Below are 23,988 nucleotides of genomic sequence, written 5' to 3' on the forward strand. Positions count from 1 at the left end.
ACCTGTGTTGTGTGCGAACACGTTCATATGAGTTTGTGGATATTCGACGTGTCCTATTGATGCAAGGTGTTGAAGTTATCCTTATATTGGGGGGCTAGATGCACACAAGTTGGACGCAAATCGCTGTTCGGCAGCAGGGCCGGCAACTGCGAACACTGGATTGGCTGTTTATGTGGTGGGGGTGACATTTTACAAAACTGTCACGATAGTTTGTTTAATTTTAGGGGATTTTTTACTGCCACCATTCGATCCAAATCGGATGGCTCTGGGTACGTTCACTGGAATCTCACCCCAGCGACCGTTCGCCAATAGCTTTTCCGCAAAAGATAGATTAAGGCGAGAAGCGGCCAAACCGAAAGTTTTTTATTATTATTATTTTGAAGAATCGGAACCGGAATAGTTTAGAGGGGAAAACGGACTTATATCTCCGCCAAAGAGGCGTTCTCGGTCCCGGTGTTGTATGCTGGCTATGAGGTGCGGCGCGTCTAGAATTCTCGATCTACTCGGCCGGGCTGAGCCTGAGACTATATAATGAGCACTCGCCCCTTTGAACCGTATCTGCAAAACCCTAGGTTTTACCTTTGCCTCACCTTCCACTAAAAAAAAAGCGGCGGCGGCGGCGGTGTGGAGAAGAAAGGACGGACGGTGAGATGGCGACCGCAGGGATTTCCGAGGCAAGCAGTGGCGAGTATTCGTGCTTAAGAGAGGAGCTCTATGAGGCTGCAATCTTCGTGCTTGAGAGTATACGCCGGATCCATGCCGGGGAGAACTCGGCGGATCACGATAATCTGTTGGACTTGAAATCGGATATGCTCCAGTTGTCGGAAAAGATCACCCATCTTGCCGATTCTGAGACTCGGAAGATGGAAGGGTCTGAAGCAAAGGGCATAATCCGGCCAGCGAGAGCCGGCGACGAGGGCAAATTGGTGCTGATGCAGAGCAATATTGGCGGCGGTGGCAGCTTCAAATATGGTGTACTCGCGGGGCACTTCGATGACCTGTGGGACGACATGCGCCAGCTAGCCTCAACAGAATCGAAATTTCTAGCGATATGCATGTTTTCCTGTGAGTCCTTCGTACGCTGCTGCTCCACATTGAAGTTCATCTCTGCAGTTATCAACAGGCTTGGTAATTGGGTGCCAGAATTGTCAGTGGCAATGAAATCTATAAAGGAAGATGTCCCCAAAGAGGCGGGGGCTGTGGATGTGGATGAAGATGGGGATGTGGATGAGGATGGGGACGTGGACGAGTATGAGGAGGAGAAGAAGGCCGAGGAGTATTATTTCGCTGCCCATCGTAGATGCTGGGAAAATATATACAGCAAGGGTCGCAGCTTTGAAGACCCAAGTGAGTAAACATGCATGTGTGCTAGCAATACTTCAGTTAGTTTGCTCTTCTTTTTCTACCTAGTACTAGTAAGGTACAAGTGCATTGCGTAGGAATTATATATAGGCAAAATTGGATGTATTAATGTTGTCTGTGGGAACTTGTTAAGGTTCGTTAAGGTTTTAAGTTTTTAACTGTTTAACATCTCAAAAAATATGGAACAAATACTGGAACATCATTCCAATGATATCCAGCACAAAGATTGGGAAAATAAGACTCTTTGCTTCCTCTTCGGTAAAAAAAGAACATTTCAGCTTGCTGCAACATGTATAGGAACTCAACCATTTGTTTATTTTGTGCAGGGCACATAAAACCGTATTTTTCCATCGCATCGTTAGATCATCTTACGTTATAGCCCTATTGTTATAGTATTTTTTTTCCTTCTACAATGTCGATACCTTAAATGAGTTCCATGGTAACTATTGATAGAAAATTCTCTCTTTATATATGTGTGTGTGTGCATGACGTAGATGTAGATTTAATTCTCGTAGTTCATTTGCATGTGGTATAATAATACACGAAACTCATATGAAACTAGATAACACCCAACATGTTGCTGCGAGAATTTATAGCAATGAAATTATTGAAAATAAAATTAGAATATTTTGAAAATAAGTCTCGCCATATGAATGGTAGAAAACTTAGGTAAATGGAGGGTGCATATGAGAATAATACTGGGTTGCATTCTCGTCATATGAACGGTAGATAACCTAGAGGTAAATGGAGGGTCGATGCATGTTTCCCTTGTGACATTCAAATTCAATTATTTGTTGCTGAAAAATAGAAAATAGAAAATGTTGATGTAGAGTAAAACAATGATGCCTGCTAGCGATACTTAAATTAGTTTTATTTTCTTCTTGTACTTGCTGCATATCTCAAGCAAGCTAATCCGTCCTGTAAGTGTAGCGATTTACTTGTTATGTTACCATATTGATTAATATTTGTTCTTGTTGATTTAACAAACTTGAATGGACTGTAAAATTAATTTGTGAGCTCTTAAGTTAGTTCTCGTTAGATTTCTAATACATACTTGGTTGTGTGCAGCAATATTCAGCTCCATGCACTTCACCCACTACATGCCAGGCCACTCTGGCCAAACTCCAATGGGTGCTAGATTCTTGAGGACCATGCAGATCTACTCCATCAATGTCACAGAAACCGAAGGCTTCGCCCTTGAGTGGCCTCTGGAGGTATACGGCGTGGTCGCTGCCCGAGACATGGTGGACTACCGTCGCAACCTTCTCTTCCTTCGCACTAGGGATGACTGCCAAATCCTTACGAAAGAGGTACGCAATGGTACTTTCCTTTTCTTCTATTTCTTGCTGCCTGCAGCCTTGTTGACAGGCTAATAATACTTGCAGAATCCCTTTTTGCACTTGACTGGCCCGTCTTGTGCAATTATGTCTGGGGACACTGTTACAATTGAAGCTAAAGGGCACAGTAAGGTCCAAAGATAGAGTACTGATCAGTAAAGCCTTCCCTTCTCATGGTGATAATTATGGTGGTCGTCGTGATACACTTCTCCTTAAGGGCCTTTGCACAATAGAGTTACAGTGTCAGCATCTTGAACAATCAGTCCAAGCCACTATCCTCAGTGTCAGTGTAGTACATGGCTCATTACCTTCTGAAAATGGCATTGTTTGTTATGCACTTCTTGAGGACAAAAGTGAAGCCATTTTGTTGCTTGATTCACAAGCTGGAAAAATGCCCATTGATGAAGAGGGTAATCTAGAGCTGTCAAGGCAAGTTGTTTCTGTAAAATCAATGGGAAGGCTTACCATTTTTATAAAGGCCTTGTCAGCATGTGGAGAAATCAGTGGAAGTGTTGCCTTCATACCCAAATCCAGCAACGTGAGTCAAGAAAGCTGTTCCATTGGTGGATGTGAAGTGGAGATAACTGTTGCTTGGTCCCTTCTTGTTGAAAGCCAGCATGTTATAGAGCTGAAGGGATCTGCAGACCCTTACGAACATGAATTAAATCCATGTACTCCTCGGATGAAACTTGAGGAAGACGCTTTTTGAAGATGGGTTAGCATGTTCACTTTGTGAAAATTAAGTCATGCACTTTGTCCCTTCAGTTAACTTATCTGCTACTTATATTTTTGTAATGTTTCATTGTGAACTTTTGTGCTAGCTACTTGTTCCTGTCTAGCGTAGCGTATTATACAGTACTAGTAAGCTTGCACGTGCAACACACGTCTTGGCTAAAACTCCTTTAGAAGATATATCTACTCCTAATCAAAAACACTTTGTTTGTAGTTATATTTCTTCATGGCAGATGCCTGCACGTGCAACCCTGTTATAAGCTTAGCAAGAAAATTTCTTGGTCCCCTCTTAAACATGTGTGAACAAAGTAAGCTACTAATCTCCTTTTAAATCAAACCAATGCTCCCTTGATCAATAATCAGAGCAATCCTGCACAACAACCTCAACAGCAATCTTCTCTTTAGTGGTCGCTCTCCATTTGTGTCGCCACCATTGACGACATCTTCGGCACACTACACCGGCTCTGGCAGCCATGAAGGCGATGGTAGATTTCGTGGGACTGTTGCGCATGGTACCAGGCCAAGCTGCTCACTCCAACCATGAAGGCGACCACCCGCAGCAAACATAGGATGGTCATTATGTGTTGCAAAGCAACATATGTATTGGTTGAAGTTTCACGGCTGTAGTGGCGAAAAATAGTCTTAGTTGTTGCATAGAACAAGAAGGATCTGATGCTTCAATATCGAGAAAAATATATAGTGTACTACCCTCACCGGTATTGAGCAACATATTTTCTCTCACATTCTCTGTTGGTTTAAAAACATCAGATTGTCAAAAATAAGTACACAATAAGCAGGCAAGGAACCATGCCATGATTTCTGATCTTCTGTATATACTTCCAATTTTGGACAAATGGTAGGCAATAATTACGTTCATTTTTGAATGTAAATCATGGCAATACAACGTGGAGTTCAAACTTCAGTCATAACATGTGAAGAATGATTACCAATATATCCACATCAGAGGCCTATATTAAGAAACAACGAAACTGCTGCTAGGATGGTTGAATGAGAAGTCAACATCCAATATGAATAGATAGACAGTAGGTAGATAACAAGTTAACCTTATTTTCCTGCTGAATCTTGGATATGAACCCAGTATTGCGAACCAATGGCTTTGTTATTTCAGAAATGGATCCTTTTCCCTTAGTTCTTCTATCAAAACAAACAACTTTCCCCAGGGTAACTACCATATGTCCGTTTCACAACAACTTGCACCATCCACCTGGTATGGTTCTTAGTTGATTGGAGCTACTCTTCTGCTCTCACATGATATACAAACCAGACAATGTCATGTGTAATGCTCCAATAATCAGACAATCAAGATGCAGAATTATATATAGACCCCATCTGCTTAGTGAAGACATCTTAACTTGTGTTGACATTCACAAAGTGTCAGTAATGATTTTATAGATGACAAAAGCAAATTTATGCTATGCCAACAGAATTAGCAGTACATATTTTTATTGAAGTACATATGTACATGTACATTCAGTAGTCTACCGGATTTTATTCTTGTCAGAACATGCAGAAGATTTTAATTGAAGGTAAATAGACAAATACTAATCCAAGTAATATCAACATTGGGATGCTCTGGTTTATATATCCATGCTCTGAATTCTTGTGCAATATATTTTCCAAGTAATACCAATCTGATTTCTTGGTGATAACATGATCGAGTTAAAGAAAACAAAATACAGAACAACATTGTGAAAATATATTGCTAATGAAAACATTGTTCCCAGAAAAAGGTCAGCAGCAGTACTTACTTCAGCATAACTAAGAAATCTGACTATGTTGGTTTAATGTGATCACCAATGTCTTGATAATCTGCAATACATGCCACCAAGGAATGGCTCCTGCGACCCCGCGCCCGCCGCTGGCGGCGCCGCCTTGATCTCCTCCATCCGGCCGCCATTTCCACTGCCGAGACCAGATCCGGACTGCCCCCCGCGTCCTCTCTTGGCTGCACTCCTTTTTCCCTCCAGACTCTCGAGGTGCTGCCCATGGCGCTCACGTCTGCATCCTCTTCTCTGACTCCGTCGGCCGCCTCATCTGCTGCCGCCGTCATGGCCGCGGCTGCTCTTGCCTCACGCAAGGCTGCCCCTGCAGCTGGTGGCCGCTTGTCCCGCGCCAGCGCTGGACTCCCGCCGAGGCCGGTTGTGGCTGCAGGTCCGGTGGCGCATCCTCCCGCGCCCAGCGTCGACGCGTTGTCCACCCAGGACACTGCGCGTGCTGCTTCAGATCCCCGTCACCTTGGCCTGATGGATGGTGGGCCTGGGTGTCTCCCGTCCCTGGGCTCTACTGACGCTGCTCCCGCCTGCTCGCGCCGTCAACCCCGACCCCGACTGCAGTTGTGGGTGCGTCGTCCCCAACTACTGCAGGCGCTGCTACGTCGTTCCTGGCCCCTGCGGAAGCCCCGTCGTCACCCCTGACTGCTACTGCTGAAGCAACGTCCACGGCTTCTGCGGGCTGCGCTACATTATCCTCTGCTACTATGGAGGCGACGCCGTCCTCAACTCCTGCCGACACGGCGTTGGGTCTGGACACGGAGCGATCAGTCTTGTGGAGCTCCCTTGCCGACAAAGAAGAAGACGAGGATGACGATGAATTGGCTCCGCAGACGCCGCCGTTGGCTACCAAATCCTCGGTTCCGGCTTCTCGGGCGGGCGGGACATGTGGAGGTTGGTAGGAGGTTTTGCCTCGGCGCAGTGTGCAACGCCCGGACTCACTAGTCCCTGCATTGGCTCCCCGTCCTATCCCTGCTTGGCTTCGTGGTAGATGTTGCAGATGCCTCCTTCCTGGTCACCGTGCAACGGTTTGCCGAGATCCTTTTAGGTGTTCTCGGTGCCTTGAGAATGGTCATCGAGCGCGTGAGTGTCGCAATGCTTGGCGTCCCCTCAGCTTCTTGGAAAGCCCTACTGTGTTACCATTGCCACGCCTCCCCATCAGGCACCAACAAGCTCCAGCTCCTCGCAAGGTTCAGAAAGAAGCCTTGCCCCTCTCAAAGACATCTTGTCGTGATCCGTGGGCGTCGATCGTTGCTGCTCCTGCTGGCTTTGTGGCCTTGACGGATATCCCAGTGCGGCCCGCCTTGGAGCGGCAGGCTTAGCTGCTGCGCTCTGAGCTCCTTGGTATGGCTTCCTTCCAGCTTGAGGAGACGGTCCAGCCTATGCGTGATGTCATTGACTCCATGCAAGGTTGGATGCTGCGGATGGAGAGCTTCATGGAGCGTGTCGAGGCTGCACTAGGCGAGCTCTCCATGGTGCCGCCTGTGTTGCAGACTGCTCATGTATTGTGCCCTTTGGTTGTGCCTGATGACAACTTTGAGGTCGAGAAGGGAGCCGAGCTTCATGGTCATTTCTCCCCTCGTGCTAGAGCAAGTTTGCCGGTGTCAGCCTCTGAGGGTCTGGACAATGATGTGGTTGTTACTCCGGTGCTGCAGATCATGCCTGAGCTGCGGGAGTTGTGTGGGGGCTCGGTTCTGCCTCTATCTGTCGAACAACTGAAGGTAGACCCTCCCGAGATCTTGATTGTGGCTTTACCGCCATCATCACCCCTAGAGTCTAGCCAGATACTTGATGCCGAGGGGTTTGATGATTTGGATGTTGCAATCTCTCGCTCGCCTAAGTCCATTGGGTGTCAGGCGCCAGCCACCCTACCTCTCGGTGTCTTGGAGCACGGAGTTTTAGATGGTGGTGCCCTTCCCTCGCCTGCGACCATCGAGCAGGTGATGCCTGTGAGTGGCATGACCATTGAGCCAAGTGTGGTTGTACCCACTCCAAGTCCAGACGCTCTCTTCGCGAAAGAACTTTGTGACTTGCTCGCTAGTGTAGATGTTGCTAGACCTGGTTTGGGCAGGTTGATTGCTTGCCTCCTGACTGGGACACCAATAAGAGGGAAACAAAAGAAGGAGGGCAAAGGCAAGAGTAGCGCCATAGGCAAGGCGTCTCTGACTGCTTGATGGATGATCTTTAGTCTCTTGGCCCGTCCTTTTGGATTGGGTTGTCGTTGTGGGTTGGAAGGTGTTTGATGTCTTCTGTCGAGGTGTTCTTGTCGGGGTTCACATGGCGTAGTGACAATGTCATGGTTTGTGGATGTTGTGTAATCAAAGAGTCTGGCAGGAGTTGCCTGTGCGGTTGTGGGTTTCTTGTCACGTGAGTAGTTAATCTGTGCTAAGTTTGTATTGGTTATCACCCGGTTTTCCCTTAATTAACTGGGCAATTCTCTTCTTCTTAATTAATCGATGAGGCAAAGCTTTTGCCTCCGTTTCGAAAAAAATAAAAATAATCTGCAATACAATAAAGAATAGTATCATTTGTTTAGTAATAGCAAGCACAATCCATCGGATTGGAGTTCCAAGTGCATCTACATCTATGTTAGGAGGTACAGTCTGCAGTTTTATGTATCATTTGGACAACCAGTCTGCAGTTTTATGTTAGGAGGTACAGTCTGCAGTTTTATGCTTCGGCCTCGCCCGTCCCGGCCTTGCCTGCTCCGGCCACGGCCCCGCCTCGCCAGCTCCGGCCACGCCACGCCGACAACTGAGGCCGAGCGGAGGAGGCCACGCCACGCGACATCCATGGCCACGGACGCCGGGAGCCCGAGCTTGCCGCCGCGGCTTCACTCCCTGCGTGCCACGCGGCCGCTTCGATTCCGGGCATTCCGCGCAGCTGGCGCTCGGAATCGGCGAGTTGCGATTCACCTCTGCCGCATGCTGCTGCTGCTGCTGCTGCTGTGGTTACCTGAACTTCTGAAGAAACATGTCCGCTGTTGTTGTTGCCTGCTGCTGCTGACGAATGAATGCTTCGCTTTCTCTTGACAGGAGGGAGTCCAGCAGCTCGCGCAGCAGCCGGACTCGAGGCTGCTCGCCAGCCCCGACCACGGCCCCGGCCACGCACGGTGAGCTCCGGCCTCGCCCGCCCGTAGTACATGGAGAGTAGAACCAGGGAGAGAGGGAGTGTGGGCGTGGAGAGGAGAGAGGGAGTGTGCTGCACGTGGGTGGGCCTGGAGAAGAGAAAGGGGGGAGAGAGAGGCTGGCAAGTGGGGCAGCGCCTGCAAAAAGCTAATGCCGGCGTTCCCAGCTGCCCCCCGGTGGGCTGGGTGTGGGGTGGGCATGCCGGCGCTAACTTTTGTAAAATCCGGCGCAAAACGACGTCTTGAGGGTCTGGCTGGGACGTTTTTTACCCGCCGGTGCTAAAAGAAGTGCGGGGGGTGCGGGGGGGGGGGGCATCCTGGGCCCTAGTGGAGATGCTCTAACAGGCACCACATGCACAACACACTAAGCCGGTGAGACAATAGAACAAAATCAACTTACCCATTAAATAGATAGAGTAGGTTGTCCGCATTATATAGACTTGCCAAATCAACTTAACAACTTACAAAATCGACATCACACTCTGAGGACCATCTGTCCTGTATGGACAGCTTTGGTGCAGGTCGTCCAATACACACAGCTTTGGCTCAAGTTCTCTATAAACATATATAAAAACAGCCTTGATCATCGTTGATACAAGATTCTTAATTAGATTCATCTGAATTATCTTGCTCAGTAGTTCTTAGATTACAAGACACCTATAATAAAACAAGTAGTACTCCTAGTTCCTTTAGTGATTTGAATCCTCACAAGTTGCAGAGATCAGATTGAGGAAAGTAGCATCGAGGAAGGAGCTGCACCGTTCCCACGACCGGGCTGGGAAGAGCCAGAAAACACAAATCAAAGATTACTTGCAAGGAGAACAACATTATCCCACGCCACCATACATCACAAATCATAAGCTAAATATAATACTACATGGATACGCCTGCTTACCCTCTAGACGGTGGTCTCAATCGGTGTATACGTTTCATGGGCGGAAACTGGTATTGGCCTTGGATCTCTGTGAGCCACGCATAACCGCGTCCACCGCAGCGGTCGCGCCGTCGCCGGACGGCGGGGATGCACTGGTTGGGGCAACAGCTACAGCGAACCACGTCGACCGGCCGCAGTGGTGCATTCGGCATGGCGTCTCCGCACACCTGAACGTCGGGGCAGCGGCATGGACCGGGGCGAAGCAGATGCGCATCAGCAGCGGAGGAGGGAACATACTGGCTTGTCCACCTCTCAATCAGGTCGGCGGCCACGCGCTCGATGGGGGAGGGAGGCGTCGGCGTACCTGCGGCAGCAGAGGAGGAGAGGCAGGCGCGCGACAGGCGGCGGCTCCACGGCGAAGGGCGGCGAACTGCGGCGTCTCTCCCCCGGCGCGCGGCGCGCGGCGGCTCCGCGGCGAAGGGCGGCGAACTGCGGCGTCTCTCCCCCGGTGCGCGACGGGCGGCGGCTCCGGCTCTCCCACGGCGAAGAGCGCGACGGGCGGCGACTTGCCGGCGGCTCCCGCAGCGAAGGGCGGCGACCTGCGGCGGGGATCCCCCGGCGCGTGACGGGCGGCGGCTCCGGCGGCTAACGGCTGCGAGAGGAACAGCGGGGCAGCGAACGGCGCGGGAGGAGGGGGCGACTGGGGGGGGGGGGTCGTGCGGGCGGGACGAGGGAGGAGGAGGGGGCAACTGGGGGTCGTGCGAGCGGGGCGAGAGGTCGTGCGAACCGTTTTTCTTTTCAACGGCGGGGTGGGTTAGCGATCGATTAGTAGTTTAAATGCGTGGTTGGTAGCGTTAACCACAGAAGGATTAAGGGCCATTAGATCTTGCTAATGGATGAATGTAATTGTTTGGATCTGTCCCTCTTTTTTTATAGGAGTAGTAGATGATACTGCTGTTATGTCTACTTTGGCATTTTTAGCTTATTGATGGACTTTGCATTTGTTGTTTGGATAGCTGTTGATTTGTCCGTGGATCTGGACATAGACGAGCTTTGTGCTTTTGTTCTTGCTAATTTTCTATTAGAAAAACACCATACTCCCTCTGATACATAATAAGTGTCGTGGTTATAGTTATAATTTGAACTAAACTATGAAACTTATAATTATGAATCGGAGGGACTTCAACTTAGCAACAAGGGGATCATGGAGTGTGCCGGTGCGAAACCAGCGATGTGGGTCATTGTGGACGGAGGGGGCAGGTGTGAAGATCGCAGCTGATCTGTGTGGCCGAACGGCATGTGCCCTAGTTTAGGTATCCTTTTCTTTTCTTTTCGCGTGGAAGGGGATTTTATTTATCTCCATAAAAAATACTCCAGTACTTTAGTTATCTATAAGCGTTCTTATATATCTTCCGTAAAGAAATACTCCACTACCTTAAACGTTCTTATGCGGCTCGATCTGGATCTGGCGCGTTGGTGCTCTGTTCTGGTTGCTGCTCCTTGCGATGCAACAGTGGTTGCTGCGGTGGTGGTGGTCGCGGCGGTGCTGCGGTGGTGGTTGGCGGCTACGGCCAGGGGGCGGTGCGTGTCTGGTCGCGGTGGATCATGGGATCCGGTGGCCAGAGTGAGATCGGCCTCGGCAGGGGTGGTGACTGGTTGGCGGCGGTCGGTGGTGGCGTGCGGTCGGCACATCTCCGGGAGAAATCCTTGCTCCGGTCTCCACCGGAGCCGGCGACGGCGGCGCCCGCGGGTGCCGCGATCTTTCTTGGAAGCGTCGTCGTGGAGGTGCGCTCCTCCTCCCCACGGCTTTGGCTCCGGAGGGAAACTTCAGATCCGCTGGATCGGGCCATGGAGGCGTCTTCGCGTCTTTCTCCTCCTTGGGGGCATCGTCTCGGAGCAGGCTACGACTGGGAGACTGGTGGATGACAGCATCTTCGCCGTGGAGGGCGGCATCTTCGCCGCACGGTTTGCTGAGGCGGGGCGCTGGTTTCAGTTTGGCAACGATGATGGCATCGAGTGGAGCTTGGGTCGCGGCATGGTCTTCGGTAGTCGGTTCTTCCCGGCGTGTCCGAGGTGCTCTTCCGTGGTTGCTGGTTGCTTTGAAGTCGGAGCTGCGTTGGAGCGAGTCCATGTGGTGACGGTGACAGGCATTCGAAGGTCATTTGCAGTGGGCACGGTCGGCGCAAGTCCTGCATATTTCCCTTGCGTTGTTCAGCGTCAAAGTCGAAGCTGTCCGTTGCTTGCGCGTGTGGCCATCTGTTGGCATGTGCCGTCGTGGCTTTTGTTCCATGTCGGTGGCCAGGTTGGCCGATGGTGCTCACGTCATGTGGGTTGTGTTGTGTCGGTTTTAGCCCGGTTTTCCGTCAATTAACCGAGCAATTCTCTTCTTCTTAATCAATGAAAATAACAAGTCTTTTGCCTCGTTTCAAAGAAAAAAGGGACAACTTGGTAGTCTTCGTTTCACGTTTTTTTTTCATCCCACCTTTCTCTGGTTTATTTTTGTCTCTGTTCCCACCTCCCATGTACTCCCATCGCACGGAAGAAAATCACAGAAAACCTCGGAGCCAAGCCTCTAGGAGTGTCCACACGCAAGAAGAGAAACAGACGAAAAAAAAACCTACGAAATTAAACCAGCGAAAAACAAACGCGAAACGAATCGCACACACGTAAGAAAATCGCACGACCGAGCGAGGCCTCGTGCCCTTGAGCAAGAACCACTCGCACACCAAATCCCTTCGCCGCCGCCGTCATGTCCTCAAGCCGCCGCCGATCCATTCCTTCGACGCCGCCCTCACACATCAACACGCCATCGATCCCTGCTCTACCTCGACGGGAGCAATCGATCCCGTCCAGGATATGACGCCCCCTCCGCCCCACCTGCCTCCTCGGACACCTGCCTACCCCTCCCCCCGGGGTCCTACGGGCGAGCCGCTGACCCTCCATGCGCACGCTCGTCCGCCGCCCCACCCACGCCATCTGCCCCGAACACTCTTCATGCCACGGCTCAGCTATCGAAGGGTGCTGTGTTATGACCGGCATATTAGCGGCTTAGCCCAGTAGGCTATGGCCCAAGTTATCTTATCGTTATTAGGGGCTTAGCCCAATTATCTTATCGTTATTAGGGTCGTTTTCTTAGGAGTCAAGTAAACCTCTCTATATAAGGAGAGGAGATGTATCAATCTAATCAAGCAAGAAGCAATCAGTATTTGCTCGGCTTCCCTTAGGGAGCCGGGAGACCTAACCCTAGCCGCCTCTTGCACCGCCGCCGCCTCTTCTCCACCACGCAAGGACGGCGCCCAGCCGCCGGCCGACGCGCCTACGACCTCGTCTTCCTCCATCTTTTCCCCTACAATCTCCGCCCTAGAACCGGCAGAACCCTAGCTCCTAACACCTTGATATCAGGTAGTTCAGCTTCGATCACGTCTTCGCCGCCGCCCATCCCATCGCTTCCGCTGCCGACCGTCACCACCGCGCCGCTGGCCTTCTCCACCGCGCCGCTGCCCTCCCCGTCCGTGCCGCTGGTCGCATCCTCCGGCGCCACCACCACCCAGATGACGGCGCCCTCCACCGCACCACCGCCCGCCGTCTACTCCCGGCCGGAGATCACTGGGGTTCTCAACGATCTCGTCACCGCCGTCCAGGGGATACAGCTATACCTAGCCGGCCCTACGGGCCACCGGCCGCCGCGACCAGGCCAGCCGCCTTGCCGTGGTATTCGGCACCCGCGGCACCGACCGGGCCACTACACCACCACTGGCCGCTTCAGCCGCCGCCCGCCGCCGCGCCCCAATGGCCGCTGTGGCCGGCACCGGCCCTCGCCGCGTCACCCATGCCACCCGGGTCATCGCCGCCACCGCCCTGGCAACCCTGGCAGCCGCCGCACCCCGGGGCCACCGCGACGCTGGTCGGGCCGTTGCAGCCCTCGCTGCAGCTACAGCCAGCCCCCGCCACCGCCCCGATCTGGCCACAATGGCCGGCCGCGGCCATCGCCGTGCCCGCCACCTCCGCCGTTTCCAGGCAGCAGCAGCTACCGCTGCCGGCGCCTCCGCCGCCCAGCACCGGTCTGACTACAACCGCGCCGGCGGGCGTGCCGATTCAGCAAGTGCGGTTCCCGCCCTCGCCGTCCCAGCTTCCGGCCTGGTTGGCCGGGATGTCACCGCCAATCTACACCATGGCCGCGGACCAGCCGGCGCCCTCCCTGCCGTACGACGGGCCCTCCGGCTCCGCGGGTTTCCACGCTGGCTTCAATGGGCCACCGCTTTCCTGCGGACCACCTGTGCACACCGGACCAACATCATCCTCTTCGCTGCTCCGTACTACCGAGCCATACACTCACGACGGTCATGCTCAGACACCGCCGCGCTTCGCCAAGCTCGCCTTCGCCACCTACGACGGCGCCGAGGACCCCTTCAACTGGCTCAACCAGTGCGAGTAGTTCTTCCGGGGGCAACAGACGCTCGCGTCGGACCGCACCTGGCTCGCCTCTTATCACCTCCGTGGTGCCGCACAGACGTGGTACTACACACTCGAGCAGGACGAGGGCGGCATATGCCCCCATGGGAGCGTTTTCACGAGTTCTGCCTCCTTTGATTCGGACTACCGGTACGTGGGAGCCGGTTGGCGGAGTTGGGCCGCCTTCCCTTCACCTCTACGGTGCAGGACTACACCGACCGCTTTCAGGCTCTGGCATGCCACGCGTCCGGCGTGACGGCTCATCAGCGGGCTGAACTCTTCGTAGGTGGTCTGCCAGATCATATCCGCGTGGAACTCGAGCTATAGGTATCTCTGGGCCCTCTCGGTAATGCACATCACATAAAGCCTTGCAAGCATTGCAACTAATGAGTTAGTTGTGATATGATGTATTACGGAACGAGTAAAGAGACTTGCTGGTAACGAGATTGAACTAGGTATTGGATACCAACGATCGAATCTCGGGCAAGTAACATACCGATGACAAAGGGAACAACGTATGTTGTTATGCGGTCTGACCGAAAAAGATCTTCGTAGAATATGTAGGAGCCAATATGGGCATCCAGGTCCCGCTATTGGTTATTGACTGGAGACGTGTCTCGGTCATGTCTACATTGTTCTCGAACCCGTAGGATCCGCACGCTTAAGGTTACAATGATATGATATATTATGAGTTTATTCATTTTGATGTACCAAAGTTTGTTCGGAGTCCCGGATGTGATCACGGACATGACGAGGAGTCTCGAAATGGTCGAGACATAAAGATTGATATATTGGAAGCCTATGTTTGGATACCGGAAGTGTTCCGGGTGAAATCGGGATTTTACCGGAGTACCGGGAGGTTACCGGAACCCCCCGGGAGCTAAATGGGCCATGATGGGCCTTAGTGGAAAAGAGAAGAGGCAGCCCTTCATGGGCCGCGCGCCCCTCCCCTCCCTTGGTCCGAATAGGACAAGGAGAGGGGGCCGGCCCCTCTCTCTCTTTTCCCCCCTCCGCGAATCCTATTCCAACTAGGATTGGGGGGGGGGGGAATCCTACTCCCAGAGGGAGTAGGACTCTCCTGGCGCGCCCTCCTTGGCCGGCCAGCCTTCCCCCCTTTAGTCCTTTATATACAGAGGCAGGGGCACCCCAGAGACACACAAGTTGATCCACGTGTCTATTCCTTAGCCATGTGCGGTGCCCCCTGCCACCATATTCCTCGATAATACTGTAGCGGAGTTTAGGCGAAGCCCTGCTGCTGTAGTTCATCAAGATCGTCACCACGCCATCGTGCTGACGAAACTCTTCCCCGACACTTTGCTGGATCGGAGTTCGGGGATCGTCATCGAGCTGAACGTGTGCTCGAACTCGGAGGTGCCGTAGTTTCGGTGCTTGATCGGTTGGATCGTGAAGACGTACGACTACTTCCTCTACGTCGTGTCAGCGCTTCCGCAGTCAGTCTGCGTTGGGTACGTAGACAACACTCTCCCCTCTCGTTGCTATGCATCACATGATCTTGCGTGTGCGTAGGAAAATTTTTGAAATTACTACGAAACCCAACAGTGGCATCAGAGCCAGGTTTTATGGTTTGATGTTATATGCACGAGTAGAACACAAGTGAGTTGTGGGCGATATAAGTCATACTGCCTACCAGCATGTCATACTTTGGTTCGGCGGTATTGTTGGATGAAGCGGCCCGGACCGACATTACGTGTACGCTTACGCGAGACCGGTTCTCCCGACGTGCTTTGCACAAAGGTGGCTAGCGGGTGACTGTCTCTCCAACTTTAGTTGAACCAAGTGTGGCTACGCCCGGTCCTTGCGAGGGTTAAAACGGAGTCTATTTGACAAACTATCGTTGTGGTTTTGATGCGTAGGTGAGATTGGTTCTTACTTAAGCCCGTAGCAGCCACGTAAAACTTGCAACAACATAGTAGAGGACGTCTAACTTGTTTTTGCAGAGCATGTTGTGATGTGATATGGTCAAAACGTGATGAGATATAAGTTGTTGTATGAGATGATCATGTTTTGTTGAAGTTATCGGCAACTGGCAAAAGCCTTATGGTTGTCTCTTTATTGCATAAGATGCAAGCGCCAAATAATTGCTTTACTTTATCGCTATGCGATAGCAATAGTTGCAAGAGCAATAGTTGGCGAGACGACCATGTGACGACATATTGATATAGATCAAGATGATGGAGATCATGGTGTCATGCCGGTGACGATGGAAATCATGATGATGCTTTGGAGATGGAGATCAAAGGCACAAGATGATGATGGCCATATCATGTCACATATTTTGATTGCATGTGATGTTTATCTTTTATACATCTTATTTTGCTTAGTTTGACGGTAGCATTTTAAGATGATCTCTCACTAATTATCAAGAAGTGTTCTCCCTGAGTATGCACCGTTGCCAAAGTTCGTCGTGCCCAGACACCACGTGATGATCGGGTGTGATAAGCTCTACGTCCATCTACAACGGGTGCAAGCCAGTTTTGCACACGCGGAATACTCAGGTTAAACTTGACGAGCCTAGCATATGCAGATATGGCCTCGGAACACGGAGACCGAAAGGTTGAGCGTGAATCATATAGTAGATATGATCAACATAACGATGTTCACCATTGAAAACTACTCCATCTCATGTGATGATCGGTCATGGTTTAGTTGATTTGGATCACGTAATCACTTAGAGGATTAGAGGGATGTCTATCTAAGTGGGAGTTCTTAAGTAATATGATTAATTGAACTTAAATTTATCATTAACTTAGTCCTGGTAGTATTTTGCAAATTATGTTGTAGATCAATAGCTTGCGCTGTTGCTTTCATATGTTTATTTTGATATGTTCCTAGAGAAAAATTGTGTTGAAAGATGTTAGTAGCAATGATGCGGATTGGATCCGTGATCTGAGGTTTATCCTCATTGCTGCACAGAAGAATTATGTCCTTGATGCACCGCTAGGTGACAGACCTATTGCAGGAGCAGATGCAGACGTTATGAATGTTTGGCTAGCTCAATATGATGACTACTTGATAGTTTAGTGCACCATGCTTAACGGCTTAGAATCGGGACTTCAAAGGCGTTTTGAACGTCATGGACCATATGAGATGTTCCAGGAGTTGAAGTTAATATTTCAAGCAAATACCCGAGTTGAGAGATATGAAGTCTCCAACAAGTTCTATAGCTAAAAGATGGAGGAGAATCGCTCAACTAGTGAGCATGTGCTCAGATTGTTTGGGTACTACAATCGCTTGAATCAAGTGGGAGTTAATCTTCCAGATAAGATAGTGATTGACAAAATTCTCTAGTCACCATCACCAAGTTAGTAGAACTTCGTGATGAACTATAATATGCAAGGGATAACGGAAACAACTCCCAAGCTCTTCGTGATGCTGAAATCAACGAAGGTAGAAATCAAGAAAAACATCAAGTGTTGATGGTTGACAAGACCACTAGTTTCAAGAAAAGGGCAAAGGGAAGAAGGGGAACTTCAAGAAGAACGGCAAGCTAGTTGCTGCTCAAGTGAAGAAGCCCAAGTCTGGTCCTAAGCCTGAGACTAAGTGCTTCTACTACAAAGGGACTGGTCACTAGAAGCAGAACTGCCCCAAGTATTTGGCGGATAAGAAGGATGGCAAAGTGAACAAAAGTATATTTGATATACATGTTATTGATGTGTACTTTACTAGTGTTTATAGCAACCCCTCAGTATTTGATACTGGATCAGTTGCTAAGAGTAGTAACTCGAAACAGGAGTTGCAGAATAATCAGAGACTAGTTAAGGGTGAAGTGACGATGTGTGTTGGAAGTAGTTCCAAGATTGATATGATCATCATCGCACACTCCCCTATACTTTCGGGATTAGTGTTGAACCTAAAATAAATGTTATTTAGTGTTTGCATTGAGCATGAATATGATTGGATCATGTTTATTGAAATACAGTTATTCATGTAAGTTAGAGAATAATTGTTGTTCTGTTTACATGAATAAAACTTTCTATGGTCGAGGCCACAATATTACAAGATTTTCTACTGAAACTGAGTGCTTCTACTGCAAAGGGACTGGTCTGAAACTGAGTGCTTCAGATAAAATGGTTTGTTGGATCTCGATCGTAGTGATACACATATTCATAATATTGAAACCAAAAGATGCGAAGTTAATAATGATAGTGCAACTTATTTGTGGCACTGCCGTTTAGGTCATATTGGTGTAAAGCGCATGAAGAAACTCCATGCTGATGGGATTTTGAAATCACTTGATTATGAATCACTTGGTGCTTGCGAACCATGCCTTATGGGCAAGATGACTAAGACTCCGTTCTCCGGAACAATGGAGCGAGCAACAGATTTGTTGGAAATCATACATACTGATGTATGTGGTCCGATGAATATTGAGGCTCGCGGCAGGTATCGTTATTTTTTGATCTTCACATATGATTTGAGCAGATATGAGTATATCTACTTGATGAAACACAAGTCTGAAACATTTGAAAAGTTCAAAGTATTTTAGAGTGAAGTGGAGAATCATCGTGACAATAAAATAAAAGTTTCTACGATATGATCGCTGAAGTAAAATATTTGAGTTACGAGTTTGGTCTTCAGTTAAAACAATGTGAAATAGTTTCACTACTCACGCCACCTGGAACACCATAGTGTAATGGTGTGTTCGAATGTCATAGTCGTACTTTATTAGATATAGTGCGATCTATGATGTCTCTTACCGATCTACCACTATTGTTTTGGGGTTATGCATTAGAGATAGCTGCATTCACATTAAATAGGGCACCATCTAATCCGTTGAGATGACACCGTCTGAACTGTGGTTTGGCGAGAAACCTAAGTTGTCGTTTCTTAAAGTTTGGGGTTGTGATGCTTATGTGAAAAAGTTTCATCCTGATAAGCTCAAACCCAAATCGGAGAAATAAATCTTCATAGGATACCCAAAAGAGACTGTTGGGTACACCTTCTATCACAGATCCGAAGGCAAGATATTCGTTGCTGAGAATGGACCCTTTCTAGAGAAGGATTTTCTCTCGAAAGAAGTGAGTGGGAGGAAAGTGGAACTTGATAAGGTAACTGTACCTGCTCCCTTATTGGAAAGTAGTTCATCACAGAAATCTGTTCCTGTGACTACTACACCAATTAGTGAGGAAGCTAATGATGATGATCATGTAACTTCAGATCAAGTTACTACCAAATCTCGTAGGTAAACCAGAGTGAGATCTGCACCAGAGTGGTACGGTAATCCTGTTCTGGAAGTCATGTTACTAGACCATGACGAACTTGCGAACTATGAGGAAGCAATGATGAGTCCAGATTCCGCGAAATGGTTTGAGGCCATGAAATCTGAGATATGATCCATGTATGAGAACAAAGTATGGACTTTGGTTGACTTGCCCGATGATCGGCAAGCCATTGAGAATAAATGGATCTTCAAGAGGGAGACGGACGCTGATAGTAGTGTTACTATCTACAAATCTATAATTGTCGCAAAAGGTTTTCGACAAGTTCAAGGTGTTGACTACGATGAGATTTTCTCACTTGTATCTATGCTTAAGTCTGTCCGAATCATGTTAGTAATTGCCGCATTTTATGAAATCTGGAAAATGGATAAACAAAACTGCATTCCTTAATGGATTTATTAAAGAAGAGTTGTATGTGATGTAACCAGAAGGTTTTGTCAATCCTAAAGGTACTAACAAAATATGCAAGCTTCGGCGATCCATCTATGGACTGGTGCAAGCATCTCGGAGTTGGAATATATGCTTTGATAAGTTGATCAAAGCATATAGTTTTATACAGACTTGCGGTGAAGCCTATATTTACAAGAAAGTGAGTGGGAGCACTACAACATTTCTCATAAGTATATGTGAATGACATATTGTTGATCGGAGATAATGTAGAATTATTCTGCAAAGCATAAAGGAATGTTTGAAAGGAGTTTTTCAAAGAAAGACCTCGGTGAAGCTACTTACATATTGAGCATCAAGATCTATAGAGATAGATCAAGACGCTAGATAAGTTTTGATGCTCAATATCATGATCTGTAGATCTATGTCAACATTCAGATCTATAGAGTAGCTCCGTGCAGAGAATTGTTAACATAGAAATTTGCAAAATACATACGGATCTGAATGTGGCAGACCCGTTGACTAAACTTCCCTCACAAGCAAAACATGATCACACCTTAGTACTCTTTGGGTATTAATCACATAGCGATGTGAACTAGATTATTGACTCTAGTAAACCCTTTGGGTGTTTGTCACATGACGATGTGAACTATGGGTGTTAATCACATGGTAATGTGGACTATTGATGTTAAATCACATGGTGATGTGAACTAGATTATTGACTCTAGTGCAAGTGGGAGACTGAAGGAAATATGCCCTAGAGGCAATAATAAAGTTATTATTTATTTCCTTATATCATGATAAATGTCTATTATTCATGCTAGAATTGTATTAACTGGAAACATAATACATGTGTGAATACATAGACAAACAGTATGTCACTAGTATGCCTCTACTTGACTAGCTCGTTGAATCAAAGATGGTTAAGTTTCCTAGCCATAGACATGAGTTGTCATTTGATTAATGGGGTCACATCATTCAAGAATGATGTGATTGACTTGACCCATTCCGTTAGCATAGCACTTGACCGTTTAGTTTGTTAATATTGCTTTCTTCATGGCTTATACATGTTCCTATGACTATGAGATTATGCAACTCCCATTTACCGGAGGAACACTGTGTGTGCTACCAAACATCACAACATAACTGGGTGATTATAAAGGTGCTCTACAGGTGTCTCCGAAGGTACTTGTTGGGTTGGCGTATTTCGAGATTACGATTTGTCACTCCGATTGTCGGAGAGGTATCTCTGGCCCCACTCGGTAATGCACATCACTATAAGCCTTGCAAGCATTGCAACTAATGAGTTAGCTCCAGGATGATGTGTTACGGAGCGAGTAAAGAGACTTGCCGGTAATGAGATTGAACTAGGTATTGAGATACCGATGATCGAATCTTGGGCAAGTAACATACCGATGACAAAGGGAACAACGTATGATGTTATGTGGTTTGACCAATAAAGATCTTCGTAGAATATGTAGGAGCCAATATGAGCATCCAGGTTCCGCTATTGGTTATTGACCGGAGACGTGTCTTGGTCATGTCTACATAGTTCTCAAACCCGTAGGGTCCGCACGCTTAAAGTTCGATGACGGTTATATTATGAGTTTATGTGTTTTGATGTACCGAAGGAGTTCGGAGCCCCGAATGAGATCGGGGACATGACGAGGTGTCTCGAAATGGTCGAGATGTAAAGATCGATATATTGGACGACTATATTCGGACATCGTAAAGGTTCCGAGTGATTTGGGTATTTTCGGGAGTACCGGGGAGTTACGGGAATTCGTATTGGGCCTTAATGGGCCATACGGGAAAGGAGAGAAAGGCCTCAAAGGGTGGCCGCACCCCTCCCCATGGGCTGGTCCGAATTGGACTAGGGAGGGGGTGCGCCCCCTTCCTTCCTTCTCCTTTTCCCTTCCCTTTCCTTCCCTCCTACTCCTACTACATGGAAGGGCTCCTAGTTCTACTAGGAAAAGGAGAATCCTACTCTCGGTGGGAGTAGGACTCCCCTAGGGCGCGCCATAGAGAGGGCCGGCCTTCCCCCTCCTCCACTCCTTTATTACGGGGTAGGGGGCACCCCAAAGACACAACAATTGATCTCTTGATCTCTTAGCCGTGTGCGGTGCCCCCCTCCACCATAATCCACCTCGATCATATTGTAGCGGTCCTTAGGCGAAGCCCTGCGTCGGTAGAACATCATCATCGTCACCACACCATCGTGCTGAAGAAACTCTCCCTCAACACTCGGCTAGATCGGAGTTCGAGGGATGTCATCGAGTTGAACGTGTGCAGAACTCAAAGGTGCCGTGTGTTCGGTACTTGATCGGTCGGATCGTGAAGACATACGACTACATCAACCGCATTGTGCTAACGCTTCCGCTTTCGGTCTACGAGGGTACGTGGACAACACTCTCCCCTCTCATTGCTATGCATCACTCTGATCTTGCGTGTGCGTAGGAATTTTTTTGAAATTACTACGTTCCCCAACATGTAATTGCTTTATTTGGTGTGTGGAAATGTTATGTGTGTAGTCACTTGTGTAATTGTATGCTTAATTTGGTTATGCAATGCTATCTTTTTAAGTATATATGTTGATGCTGTAGACAGAGCGTAGATGTTGTGCGGACAAAGAAAATCACGTCGCACACGGACTAAACAATGGAACCTGTCGGTGGTGTTTTCATAAATCACTCACAATTGTATACCAGCAATCGTTTGCTCACAACACACACGGCTTGTTGGCAGTAATCGTCTGTGTTGTTATCGGTCTTTGCACACGTCTCCGATTACAGACCTGTTTGCCTCGTATCACACACATCTTATTCATTTGAACTGTTTCTGTTCTCATGTCTCAACGCAAATAGTTCATCTGAGTGAACCGCATGCCGTATATCGCACACACCTTTGATCTGGCTAACCGTTTCTTTTGTGTGGCCTAATCACAAATAGTTCATCCGAGTGAACCGTATGCTGTGTATCGCACACGCCTTCATCTGGCTGCCCGTTTCTTTTGTTCCTCCTCACCGCAAACAGTTCATTGAACTGAACCGTATGCCCTTCATCGCACACGCAAATAAAACCTGAACCATGTTTCATGCATCCGTCATCGCAAACGTTTTATACATTTCTGACGGTTTTCATACAGCACCGTTTGCGATTATTGCATCAAACACAGTTTCTCGAAGGGTCTTTGATCGTAGTGTCGCGTTAGTAGCATCCTGCAGTAGTGAACTGTTTTTGATTATGGAAGATAACATAAATGGTTCAACTTAACAATTGTGTGTGATACGCGGCAAAAAGGTCCGCAGGTTAATTCGAGAACAAGTACACAGAGGTTAATTTGACATACATGACTTATAAGTTTCACAAAAATCATATCACTTTTTTGGAAAACATTTAATTGCGTTGACTGTATATAATGCTCCGTCCTATTAGTTGAACCTCACTCGGGGTCCATGTTTGGGAAACATGTCGTAAAGTAATAGGAGTTCTGTTAGATGAGCTATCGGTAGGGAAAGTTGGTCCTTGCTACTATAGGATCCCTCTTTGCATCCTTTATTGGGCACCCGGATGACCAACTGTTTCTGCCCAATGGTCCATGCCACGTCCCCCGCATGGCAGTTTTTGTCGCGGGTAACTGCATCATCGCGCCACGCCCGGCGCAACCGCATGCACACAAACGTGCGTGATCATGCACCGGCCCAAACACTAGCAGCACAACTTATAAATTAGTGGATGGAGTACTAGTTACAGTGGTGCATATAATTAAGCAAAGGGATCTCACATGTCGGTATTGACTAGAACGAGAATGCAATAGCACAATAAGAATTAAGGCCACGATGATGCGATCGCAGTGGTGGTTACAGGAGGCAAGAAGAAAGATGCATCCATTAACGTACGACCTCCTCCTCCTCAACTCAGTGCGCCGGGCCACTATACGATGGCTAAGGAGCGGTGGCTTTTGTGGCGAGGGCAAGGTGCTTCTCAGATAAGGCATCCAAGGCTTCCAACCGATTGAAGAAGGCCAACATCGTAGCGTCCTCACTGGCTTTGTAGATACCTATGTACACAATTCGCTCGTACACATGGATGTGTAGATCTATGGTTTCTTGCAGGACGAGGCGCCTCGCAACGAGCACAACCTTTAGGTGGACATTCTTCGTGGCCTCGGCGAGCAGTCACAGGGCCACCAGTGCTTGAAAGAGGATCCGACCATGGAGGCCGATTAAGGTGGAAGGCAATGAGAAGCCCGGGTGCGCGGGCTGGATGAGTACAGCGATGTCGTTCATGAGCTTCTTGACGATGGTGAACCTATTGGTGGTGTGAACAATCATCTGATCATACTGAGAGTCGTAGCTGGCATCGACGGCGGCCATCCACCAGCTGGTCCCCAACACCGTGTGGAGACGATCCACGATGCCATGCCGCAGGCCGGCGTCGTGGACCATCTGGCACAGCCGCTGGTCGCTCGCGCGCATCGCCGCCATGGGTCTGGAGTGAGCACTTTTGTGCTTATTAGTGTAGGTGCTTAGGCAAATGCTTAGGTGCGTATGATGTGGTAGATGCATTGGAATGGAGGGACGCCTTTATATGGGTGCAAACTGCATTGCATTCACATTGTGCTGCCTCTTTTCTCGGTCCTCCTCCCATTACTTCCCCCATGCATTCACACGATGCTAATTGAAGG

At 48.7% G+C, this 23,988-nt stretch overlaps 1 pseudogene; it reads left to right on the plus strand.

Annotated features, from left to right (window-relative positions):
• Positions 1-650: 650 nt before the first annotated feature.
• On the plus strand, positions 651-3,408 carry LOC125538075 (annotated as a pseudogene).
• The last annotated feature ends 20,580 nt before the right edge of the window (positions 3,409-23,988 follow it).

This window comes from Triticum urartu, chromosome 2 (genome assembly GCF_003073215.2).
Source record: "Triticum urartu cultivar G1812 chromosome 2, Tu2.1, whole genome shotgun sequence".
NCBI classification, from domain to species: Eukaryota; Viridiplantae; Streptophyta; class Magnoliopsida; order Poales; family Poaceae; genus Triticum; species Triticum urartu.